The sequence below is a fragment of the Sciurus carolinensis genome, chromosome 6, assembly GCF_902686445.1.
Source record: "Sciurus carolinensis chromosome 6, mSciCar1.2, whole genome shotgun sequence".
Taxonomy (NCBI): domain Eukaryota; kingdom Metazoa; phylum Chordata; class Mammalia; order Rodentia; family Sciuridae; genus Sciurus; species Sciurus carolinensis.
In genome coordinates this window covers 133,441,806-133,454,124 of record NC_062218.1, presented here as the reverse complement: position 1 = coordinate 133,454,124, position 12,319 = coordinate 133,441,806, and the positions used below count along the sequence as shown (strand labels likewise).

At 40.2% G+C, this 12,319-nt stretch overlaps 1 protein-coding gene across 2 annotated transcripts in view; it reads left to right on the top strand.

The window, feature by feature from the left end:
• Window positions 1-2,496: 2,496 nt before the first annotated feature.
• Window positions 2,497-12,319, top strand: part of Cnot6 (CCR4-NOT transcription complex subunit 6) — a 72,898-nt gene continuing 63,075 nt past the window's right edge. For both annotated transcript variants that reach the window (XM_047556899.1, XM_047556898.1), the window contains exon 1: window positions 2,497-2,754. The gene's annotated coding sequence lies outside the window, so the exon portion shown is untranslated. The remainder of the gene's footprint in view (window positions 2,755-12,319) is intronic.

The window sequence follows — 12,319 nt, the reverse complement described above, 5'->3', positions numbered from 1 at the left end:
TGAGAAAGAAAAGGTTAGGAACTGAAAATTTGTCAATTATACTAGGCCTTGTTTGAGGAAAACTGCAGCCTGGAGGCCTTCAGCCCCCAAAAGGGGGAGTAGATAGCCAGAATGTGTCATGCCCTTAGCACTGCATAGGGGTGAGGGATTTTGGTTGTCAGTGCTCGATTTTGGTTATCAGTGCTCGACCTTAGACACTAATCTTCTAGTTCTAAAGAGGTGTCAGACTATCAAAACTGAATACCTCTAAAGAGGTGTCAGACTATTAAAACTAAGTAGCATATTTGAGGCTCATCAGGAAATCTCTGTTTTGGTTTGGTCTTCCGTGTGCTCTTCTACTAGAAAAAGATTCATGAATCTTCAACCACAAGCATTCTGGTCTCATAGAAGTTCAGTTTGTCTAGCAAATCAACCTGGAAACTGCTTCATTTGGCAGTCTCCTGCAAATTTTCATTGTTATAGTCAGTCTGCTCTACAATGCCTGTTTTAGTAAACCCTGGCATTATGTGGAGGCGGTCTACTTAGTGGCTTCAATAAGTCCACCATTTCCTGTATATACATGCAGCTCCTCCCTGACTTATATCCTCTCCTCTTGAATTTAGTCTTGTGATTGCTTTGATGGACAGAATACAGAGGAAGTGACATTCTTCGGAAGGCCTGGAAACTTCCACTTCCTTCCTCTGGGAACCCTGGGTTGCCATGTGAGAAAGGATAGCCAGAAAAGCAAGAGACTGTGGCACTACACAGAAAGAGATGCCTCTTTGGGGGACACTGAGGTGCCAGAAATCCAACATTGAGCCCATTTGAGGCAAAGGCATGAGAGATCACAACTGAGATGAATACAAATGTCCAGCTGAGCATGTGAATCATGAAATATAAAATTGTTGCTTTATGCTGCCAAGATTTTGTTATGCAACTAGGCTTCCCCTCCTCCATTCACATATACCAATCACAAAAAAGGTAGCTCCTTCTGGGCAAACGAATTACAAAAAGGCCCCTCTTTCTCCATGCTGGAGTACAGGTTACCAGGACACAGAACCACAGCTGGATGTCTGTTCCATTGGCCCCTCAGCTATACCTTCTGTATAGCTACACAGCTCCAGTAAGCTGGGGTTAGAAGTTGTGTAGAAGGATGTCTAGGTAGTTAGCCTGCAATTGTTTTTATTAATCCCTTACGTGTGCTGAGCTTTTGCATTGCTTTGCCTTTGATCAGTGTCTTGTGGAACTAGAGGCTTAGGCTGTTACTCCTGTCTTGGCAAATAGCAGGAAATGACCAGCTCAAGCCAATGCTGAGGAGAGACAAGTACAGGACTCTTGCACTAAACAGAACATTTGGATTTTTGAAAAGTTTTTGTCCCTCAATCCTTTTCTCACCCTGCCAACACTCCTCTGTCCCAGGTAATGGCCACTCATTTTGCACATCCTTAAGCTCAAGATAAGACATTTGTGAGGGGTACGTGTGTTCCTATCCTTAGTTCTTGCAACCCAATTTCACTCTCATTTCTTCAGGGTTGATGATGTTCTAGGAAGGAGCCAGTAGTCTATGCTAGATTGCCATGCAAGTGGGTGGCAGTTATATCCTTCAACATAGGTCTCTAATGCATTTTAACAGTCTGCTGGGTGTTACTCTTTTCCCTAGACTTACTCAGAACAGGGTGGGGTCTGATTCATCTCTGTGCCCAGACTACCAATCGAGTAATGTTCACGAATCAGCCTACTCTTCTGCTCACCTTCAAACGCTACAGTTTGTCCTGAACAGAACAGCTTGATCTTTTGAACACGGCTGTGGTCAATTACTCAAGCTAGCGTCACAAAACTGTCCATTAATTTATCGGACTGAACTACCATTAGTGAACCGAAATGGGCCATTAATTTGTTTTCTGCATAATTGAAGCAGGAAGAGTGATTCGACTTGTTAAAGACTGAGTGTTTGGTCTTTAGGCAGATTAAGACACTGGCTAATGTTAAAAGTCTGCAAACTGATCTGTGTGTTCCCATGTGATTGACAGGCGAAGGCCTATGGAATAGGAGAAACCGCGAGAAGCAAGATAAAGGAAAAAAGAGTGAAGAGTTAAAAGTGAACCACCAGAGACAAAAAAAGGAGATGAAACAAGAAGGAGCATTAGGAAGAAGAGAAAAATATAAGCAACGGGGCAGGAAAAGAGCAAGGAGAGCGGGAATAGAGGATCGGAGGGCGGGGCGCGCAAGGCGCCGGGCCGGCTCACTACTCCCCAGCACGGGGAAGAAGGGGCGGGGCTTAGAGCGTTCGGAGAACGACCCCCCGAACCGAACGCGGGATGGTCGCGTCCGTCCTCAGAGACCAATGGGCGGCCGGGATGTTGGAGCGGCGGCGGCGGTCGGGGCGCTAGCTGGCTGGGGGACGGCGGCCGCCGCCATGATGCTTGTTTGCTTTCAATGAAAAAGAGGGGGGTGCGAAGGAGGAGGCGTCGGCGTCGGTGGCGGCGGCGTCGGCGGCGCGGAGGCGAAGGCGGCGGTGGGCGCAGCGAGGAGGGCGAAGCAGGGGGCCGAGAGGGCGGGAGGGCGTAGAGGCGGCCCGTCGGGGCGGCTGAGGCGGGCAGCTGAAGCGGTGGCTCTCGGAGGGGAAACAAAGACCGGCGGCTGAGGCGGCTGAAGAGCGGCGGCGGCGCTGCAGCAGCGGGTGGGACTGGTATGGTGGTTCCACAGGTCAGACCCCGCTGCACTCACAGGGAGGAGGCGGTGGCAGCGGCGGAGGAAGGCGGCGCACCTCGAGAGGTGAGCGAGACGGGCCCGACGCCGACCGGGGCACTGCTCCCCGACTGGCCACGCACGAACCTTTAGTTCGATCGTGCCCCTGGCATCCGGAGCACGCCGGCATCGGTTGCAGGCAACTTTAGTTTTGTGGGTGGCAGTAGCGCTGCTCTGCCAAGCTGGCGACTGTTGCGGGCGCCCCCTGGACGCGACCTCCTCTCCCCGACCGCGCCTCCGTGCCGAGTCCGGGGGGTGCTGATTGACGGCGGTGGAGGCGGCGCGCTTAGGAGCTGGGGCAGGCGTCCTAACTCTGGGACCCGGGCTCCGGTCACTCGCAGCAGACGAGTCGGAGTCCCTGATTCGTGGCCAGGACCGCTGGCAACTTTGGAGAAGTGACTGTGGGAGTGCACGCTGTGGAGTGTGGAACTTCGCACTCCGTAGCCGCAGTTATAGCCAAGCGGGAAACCAACCGCTTCCCCCTCCCCCCGAATGTTTTAAAATTCAGTTTAATTCAGACATTTTTTTGGGGGGAAGAGGTAAATTACATGCTTAAAGAAGCATTTAGCACCAGATGAAGAGATTTATAGTATGTTTTTGCTGAGGCCCCGGAGATAGTACCTGAAGCAATTTTCTTCAGTAACTTAGATTAAATCTTATGTTTTCATTTTTCAGCACCATATTTTCTGGGAACTTTTGTTTTCCTTTGACTCTTACACTGCGCGTTCCCCGAGAGCTTGCTAATAGACACCTGTAACCTTTTTTCTTTAACTGTTAAGCAAAGGATAACATTGTGAATGGTCATCTTGCTCGACCTTGGATTTGCTGTTACTGTGTTAAGCTGACGTTGTTGAAATAATCTGCTTAAATTTGAGTTCTTATATTTACCTGTTTTACAGGTGAATTGTCTCATCATTACTAGTACTGAATATTGCGTACTTGCGCCTGGGAATTTAACTTTGGAGAGGAAGAGAGTGAATATGAATAAAACAAAAGTAAAATGGTGTGTAATAGCACTTTGTATTTTTCACAATATCCTAGAATTTGCCACCACTTCAGAACAGTTTTGAAGACTTTAAGAGCTGATGTGGCCACTGATCAAAAGGTTTTTAAGACTTTTTTTTGGGAATTGTTTTACTTAATGTCTTTAGATCAGGTATCTAGTCCAGTCATCTAGCTGTAAACAAAATATGTGAATGGCTGCGCATGAGAAAACTGAGACCTGGAAAGGTTAAATGGATTTGTCCAAGATATTAACAGTTATATGGAGTGCATGAGAGAGTGATGAGAGAGTGCAATTGCTGAAGATTTGTTCTCTGGGGAGTAGAGGGGGTGTTTTAATGGATAGAAGTTATTTAAGGTAGTTGTGACTGGCTGATTCTCAGTGAACAGGATGCTTACTGAAATGGTCAAAAGAGAGTATTGAAAAGATACTTTTTTTTTTTTGTGAGACTAAAGATTCTCTCTGACAGTCAATCCTTGCATAATTTCAGATGATAAGTGGTGACATAGCTAAAGAAGCCTTCTTTTGAATACCTGTTCAATCTGTAGGCATTTTCATGTTTCATAAATCTTGTTGGCAAAGTTAAACTGCAGTCGTTGGGAAATTTCAGACTTCTTCATTTGAACAGACATGAACTGGGTCCTGACTACAAATAAAGACATTGTAGGAATTTGTAAGTATGTATTTTGATTAATGCTTAGATATTCCACTATATCCCTATTAGTTCTCGTATATTCTTTAATACATACACCTTTTTCCTATGTAATGCAACCGAAAAGGATAATGTATGTAAGGCATATTGGAATAAATGGTTAAGGCATCTCACAGGTGAGGGGTCAGTATCTTCAGCATGTTTATAATACATTCATATGCACGTTCCACTGGTTGGGAAGCTCTGGTTTAAAGCATTTTTCACTTTGAAAAAATCCAGATAGGTTCAGGTAAAAATGTGTGTTTTACTGGAGAAGATACTTTTGTTTGTGGGTATGCTGTTTTCTACAGGTTTGTTGTGTAACTGGAACTTAATATATTATTTAGAAAAGAAAGTTCCTTTAATTTTCGTATCTCCTAGCTTGTACTCAGGATCCTGAGTAAACTAAATTTTAATTATATTATACACTTATGTGCATTAGGGTACAATGGAATGTGCCAGATTTTGGTATTTAAACAAGTAGTTAATGAGGAACAGAAGAATTATTTGAATCCAGGACTAGGGTGGTTTTGGCTGCCTTAACTTTACTGTCTGTGGGCTCTATCTCTCCCTCATCTGTTTATATTTTCTTCATAACTTAAGTAACATGTTAGGGAATAGCATATGCTAGCCACAGTGTTGGACACTGAGAATTGAAAAATGAATATACTCAGTTTTTGCTATTTGTGTAGGCTAAATAGATGTACAGAGTACTGTGGAAGAACAGAAGAATGATTAAACTTATGGAAGGTCTGGAACCAGTTTGAATAGGAGCTTGCCAAACTTGGGAGGGGTCCTTTCAAGCAGTAGGTTTGTACTGAAGCATCAGTGGTAAGGTGTTATTGAAACAATGGGAGTGACTTGAGAGGAACTTGGAAAGGTGGCCTGGATTTTGAAGGACCATGCTTGGTCAAGATAGAAGTGAAGTTTATTCCTTTCTCCTACAGCAAAAGAAGGAGTCAAATATTTTTAGCAGGAGAGCAAAGTGATTTAGAGATCAATTTGGCATCTGTGTGGAGAGTAGAGTGGAGTCAACATAGGTTAAAATCAAGTCACATTTGAGATATGGCTTTATTGACAGTCTCTTTTTCACTTGGATATGTGTCTCTTTTGTCTATGGTCCCTTTTGTAGTGGGCCTGAGGGCTCTGCTCAATTAGTCTATAAGAGAGGGTCATTTAAAATAAAAATGTCAGTATTTTGGAGAGAGGTTAAAAGCAGCCAAAACAATGCCCTAAAATGATACACATGAAAGTTCACGTTTGAGAACTTATTTTCTGATTTAGTCTTAGGCAGACTAGAGAACTTAGCAGGAAAAATTAACCCTGTGCTCTCTGGACTTCAAGGCCACCAAGTTAAGGTTATGAATATCCTGATGATTTGTTAGGCTATGGTCTATAAACATTTTGTGAAAATTTGGGGAAAAGGCAGAGTTTTTGCTTTGTTAAATTAATGAAATTGGAATATTGAAACTGTATAAAGCCAAAGAACTCAAAAAGCTGTTAATATATATAGTCAGTTCTGCTGTAAAGCAATGTATAGATTCCTAAGAGTCACTGTGCTATGCAGAATTGTACAGGTAAAGCCACAGGTCCTATGGGGAAAAAATGAAATTGGGGTATAGCACTCAAAAACTTTGTCAGTGACATATTTAAAAAAAAAAAAAACTAAAAAATTGGTAGCAGCTTTTTATACATGTTAAATAATTAAGAAATAGATACATAACAAATGTGGTAATTTAAGGTGAAAAAGACCTGGTTTGCTTGTGCAAATCAACCTCAGAAGGGTTGTTGCTTATGAATTCTTGGGAATTGGAAGGACAGTTGCTGGAGTCAGATGAAAATTTGTTAACACCATAAAAGAATGGGTGTCACTCAACACCCATTAACTAGTGGGTGTTTAAATGTGTTTTGTGTATTTCTGTTCACCTTTATTCAGTTGAGTGCAGTTTTCTGCTTTCATCTAGTGTTTTTTGCAGACAAAATAGCATATAAGCAAATGGAAATTTGCATTATATTCAAATTGTTCCCTATTATATCAATCATGGTGAAACAAATTCACACTTTCAAACCAAGTGTTACGTAGCTTAACTGATTACACTTGAATATAGCACTTAAAATTAGTACTATAAGCCAGGTGTGGTGATGCAGCCTATAATCCCAACAACTGGGGAGGCAAAGGCAGAAGGATTATAAGTTTGGGATCAGCCTTGGCAACTTAGACCCTGTCTCCAAAAAATATAAAAAAGGGCTCGAGTTGTACCTTAAGGTAAAGCCCCCCCGCTTCAATCCCTAGTACAAGACAAAAAGCAAAACAAACCAATAATAATAGTACTATAACTCAGTTCCAGAAATATGTAATGAGCAACCCATGTGTTGCAGGTACTGTCCTAAGTGGGTTTATAGTGGTGTAAGCAGACAAATGAAAAAACACTTAGATTATATAGTAATTAGGAATACATAAAGTGTTTTGGGCATGCTTAGAAAGGAAAAAATTTTAATTCTTGGGAAACTTGAGGGAGTTATCTCAGATGTCTTTGAGCTGAATCTTGAGGGATGAATAGGGATTTGTCAGGCTGAGTAGGATATTTTAGGGGAAAGGAACAGCATACCCAAAGTCAAATATACAGCTTGGGATATGAAGCATAGGATGCAAAGATGGGGGACAGGAAGTGGTCAGAAACTGCTTATAAGTAGTGTTAGGCTGTTTCTTAAAGCATTGGAACTTCAACCTGTATAGGATGGAAATCCATTGAGAGTTTAGGTAGATTGGATGGGGAAATGGAGTGTGTGACATACATCTTCATGAGGCACATGGTAAAAATGTACAAGTTGGGTTAATGGGATTAAGATACTGGGATTAGAGAGTCATGTAAATGCTGCATGTTAACATTCACATGTAGAGTGATAGTTCATTTAGATCTTTGTAAGAAATCAGAGCCATTAGTATAAGGGTAGAAAAGCATAGAATAACTTTGATACTAGAATTAGAGATAGATAAGCAGTGAGCTATAGAAATAGGCAAAAGGTGAGTATGATTCAGAAATTCTTTATCTTGGGAAACTGTGGTAGGATTTAACTTGGGAAATAGAGGAAGAAGAGCAGATTTGGGCAAGAAAAGTGGTAGAATTTGAACTTTGAGTCTGTAGTTTTTCTTCCCTCTTGGTTATTTAGGTGGGTATGTCTAATAAGTATCCAAACTATGATGGTGGGAGATTTGATAGATTTGGTCTTTATGTCTTTGGCAATGGAAGTTAGGCTTTTGTGGGTGAAAATCCTCAGTTGAGAATCAGTTGGGAATTATGGACACTGCTGGAAGAGTAAGTATGCACATAAACAGCTCTGAAACTTGGTGGTGAACCCCAGGTTAATATAGAACAGGTAGAGGTGAGGGCAGGGGGAACTCTAAGGAGCAGCTAGCATTTAGTTTTGGACAGCATTGAAATGAAGTGCTTAAGGAGGTAGACAGAATAGGAAGTAGCAACATTACAGAGGCCAACATTGGTACAAGTGCTGAGAAAGAGACAATTTTCAGTGGTGTAAATGGTCCCCTGGTTTAGGGTAGGATGAAGTCTGAAAATGGGTGGATAGGATTTGCCAGGTAGGTGAACATAAGCAGAGAAAAATTTTATGAGACCTAGAAAGTGAAAGACAGATTGTGTTGGGCACTGGGAGGTTAAGATGAAGAACGTGATAGACTCCTGTTTGAAAAAAAGAAGAAAAGAGTAAATTCAAAGAGGAGACCAAAGTGGAGAGAAGGTAGACATCTGTGTAAGTTGCCAATTTTTTGTTTCCTTAAGGTCAAAACTTAGGGAATAAATTTCTAATGTATATTATCTATTTTTCAAAGTTTTCCTTGATATATTGACTGGAATAATTGCATTTTATTTGGTTACACACAAAAATCTTTTTTTTTTTTGTGGAATTGATTTTAAAAAGTTCTTCCTCATTGGAGGTGGAGTTTGGTGTAAAATCACAATATTAGAACTTTCATTCTTCAGTTACTAGAAAATTTAAAATTTACTTTTTGTTCCCTTTGATAGGTTTGTAGTGGAGTTCCATAGCCCAAAGTTCATTTGATTTTTTTTTTTTTTTTTTTTTTTTTTTTTTGCGGTACTGGGGATTGAACCCAGGGCTTTGTGCTTGTGAGGCAAGCACTCTACTACCAACTGAGCTACATCCCCAGTCCTCATTTGAATTTTTGATGCAGGTTTTTTTTTTTGCTGGGGGTTGGTTGTGGTTACTGGGGATTGAACCCAAGGGTGCTTTACCACTGAACTACATCTCCAGCCCTTTTTATTGTTTATTTTGAGGTGTGTCTTACACAGTTGCTTAAGGCTTTGCTAAATTGCTGAGGCTGTCCTTGAACCTGTGGTCCTCCTGCCTCAATCTCCCAGGTTACTGGGATTACAGGTGTGTGCCACTAGTTTTACATATAGAATGAGAGCAAATGGTGACTCATTAGATGAATTTTTTTCCCCTAAAGTTACCTGTTACAAACATGGAGGCCTAATAAATTATGCAGTGGCCCTGGTTCAATCTAGGTAAAATCATTGGTTATGTATATTTTTACTAGGTAGATTTTGAGTATGGAGCAATAGCTATATTAGGATGTCCTGCTCTTTAAAGACCAAACAGAAATGAAGATATGACATACTAAAATTAAATTAAAAATGTACTTGTGTTCAGCTTATTGGGAGGTGAAATGTTTTCTTCTGAAGATTGTATATAGTTATAAGTAAATACCACAGTGTCATAAAGCAGTATCTGATGAAGCTAACTGCAGTGTTTCAGACTGATAGTTTCCTTTATTATAATATAAAATTTTTGGAAATGAAAACTCTATTTGGGACATCTAAAGAATTGTCATTTTTTCCCTAGTTTTAGGGAAACTATAGAAACTCCAAAGATTTAGGAGTGTAGTTATAGAAAGAATAAAGGTTTTTGTTGAATGCTAATGATGTGATAGGCACTGTGCAAAAAGTATTATTTAACCCTCTTGCCAAAATTGTGAGATAGATAGCACCATTTTTTAAATGAGGAAATTTAAGCCTTAAATATGAAGGTAAACACATTGCAGAATTAGGGCTGTCAAATAGATCTGTCTGAGGTCATTTGTATTTTTATTGACATTGTGTCGTACCCCTCCCATTTCCTGCTTAACACACTGTCATGATGTGATTTGGAGTAGACCTTTGTTGTAGATTTGATTGTTTAGGGAGACCCACTTGCCCAAATTTATGACTACTTACACTGGTGGCTAGTCATGTTGACATACAGTTAATTGGCAGAATCTTAATACTTTTTGGTTATGGATCAAAAACCTCACTAGAGTCCACATAAGAATACTTGTCTTGTTGGTAAAATATATATACCATATATCTTGTCTGAAAACATTCTGGAAGTGTTTTGCTATTTTGGAAATGTCAGTTCAAAAGCAGTGTGTAGCAGATCTTCACTAAATGCAGGTGTTCTAGGTATTTTTCAAAGTTTTTGAAACCTTGTCAGTGGCCTCTTAAGATTCCAGTGTTATTGATGCTTTGTAAGGTTCATGAAAACTGTTATTTCTTAGTTTTAGGGGGAAAAAAATGACTGGGGAGCAATAGTGATTGCTAGTACATTAAGAACTTCCCAAATGATTATATACTTAAATTAGCAGCTAGAATAAATGTTGAATGCTGGCAGAGGCCAAGATTACTGGTAACTGGAATATTATAATTCATTGTATTAAGAGGGTACCAAGTCTTAGAACCAGTCATCCTGGGACCAGTCACAGTTACCATGTGGTGACTTTTGTATTAGATGCCAGGCCAGATTCCAAGGGTACTAAGATGAATAAGGTGTAGTTTTTGGACCAAGAATGTTAACTAGGATAGATTAGGATAGAGGAGAGTAGAAAAAAGAAGATCTGAAACTATTGATGGAATGGCTCAGATAAGTGCTGTAGGAATTCAGGCAGAATCAGTGAGAGATTTAGGAGTTGAAATGGGATAGAATTGGAGAGACAGTCATCTTCATTTTTGGCTTGGAAAACTGGGCGAGGCATAAGAAGAAGGGCAGGTTTGAAGACCAATGTGATAATTTCATTTTTTGGTACAATCTTTTTAGATACCTTGTTTTTTTCCCCACTATCTTCTTTTTCTGTTCCTCCTAAGGCTCTTTAGATACTTTTGTTTCTGGGACATTATCATGGGTTGTAAGATACCTGCCATGATACCATCAGCTATTTAAAATAGTAATTTCAAAATCCAATTAGGACTTAAGCTTTGCTTTTTACACAACAACTCATCTTTAAGTTGTTATTTTGTAGTTTTGTTTCTGTTTTCCACCAGGGCATTAATGGTACTTATTTTGCCACTAAGGACACTTGGTTAATAAGGTCTGTTATTGTGAAACCTAGCTAGAAGGAGAAAGGAGTATGATGCTTTGAGAGGCAGGATTATCTGGGTTTAAAGTGAGAATAAAAGTACCTTAGCTGAATTGAGGTTATAAAAAAAAAAATGATTGGTACTGTAGTCCAGGGGAGCCAACTGGCTTTATACTAGACTCAAACTCTTATGGTTTAGGTATGTGTTATCCCCCAAAAGCTCATATGTAAGACACTGCAAGAAGATTTAGAGGTGAAATGATTGGGTTATTAGAGCCTTAACCCAATCAGTGAATTAATCCCCGATAGGGATTAACCAAGTGGTAACTGAAAGCAAGAACGGTGTGGCTGGAAGAGATACGTTACTGGGGGCATACTATTGGAGTTTATATTTTATCTGTAAGAACTCTCCCTCTTTCTGCTTTGTGATGTGATGTTCTGAGCCCCTTTCCTCTGCCACAGTCTTCTGCCATGATATTCTGTTTCATCTCAAGCCCTAAGGAATAGAGTCAGCTTTCTGTGGACTGAGACCTCTGAAACTGTGAGCCCCCCAAAAACTTTTCCTTTCTAATGGTTCTTGTGAGGTCTTTTGGTCACAGCAGCAAAAAGCTGACTAAAACACAGACCATATTTTTAATTAAGAATTCATGTTACATACTTGTTAAAACAGAAGGTGAATGTTTTAAAGAATATGGTAGTACTCCGTGCAGTAGTACACCACTGTAATCCCAGGGAGTTGGGAAGCTAAGGCAGAGGATTGCAAGTTGAAGGCCAGCCTCAGCAACTAAGTGAGACCCTGTCTTAAAAAATGAAAAGATCTGGGGGTATAAATCAGTAGTAAAGTACCAATGGATTCAGTCCCTTGTGTCACCCAAAATAAAAGAGGGAAAAGAAAAACGAGTTGTGGGTCTGCCATCTCAGCCATAAATAATATTTATCAGTTTATTGGTTTACATGACATTCCAAATGTCTTACATATCCTGGTGGAAACAGAATACTTACTATATTCTCCTAATGTTTATTATATTCTGTTAGTGTTTGTTGTACCTAAAATATTTGTGTTGTTTTTTAAAAGGGAGTAAATTGGGGATGGTTTTAAAGTAGTGACCTGATGACTTTTTTATTTTTTGGTAATAATGAAAAGTAGGAAGTTGTTTTTATGTTCAACTTCCTTTCTTTAACTATTTCCTTTTCCATATTAATTATATCACTATTTCCCTACTTTTATTTCCATTGAAAGCACAATTTGGAACTCATTTCTGTTCCTGTTTTGAAATTTGTAGACTTTTCATTGAGTTCTCTTCTCACTGTCAGGTATGGAAATAACGGACTGTAATAAATTTGGCGTGGGATTGCTATAGACATGGGTTTTGTATTTTAGTCTACTTTTGAAAGCTAGAATGGTTTTTGAAGGACATTCAACAAAACTGTTACTGTTTTGTCTAATCTTGCTTTGTGGACAGCATTTGAGGTTGCTTTGTTAGGGAAAAACAGCTTGTAAGCCATTTGTGTTCATTTGTAATTGACTATGGGG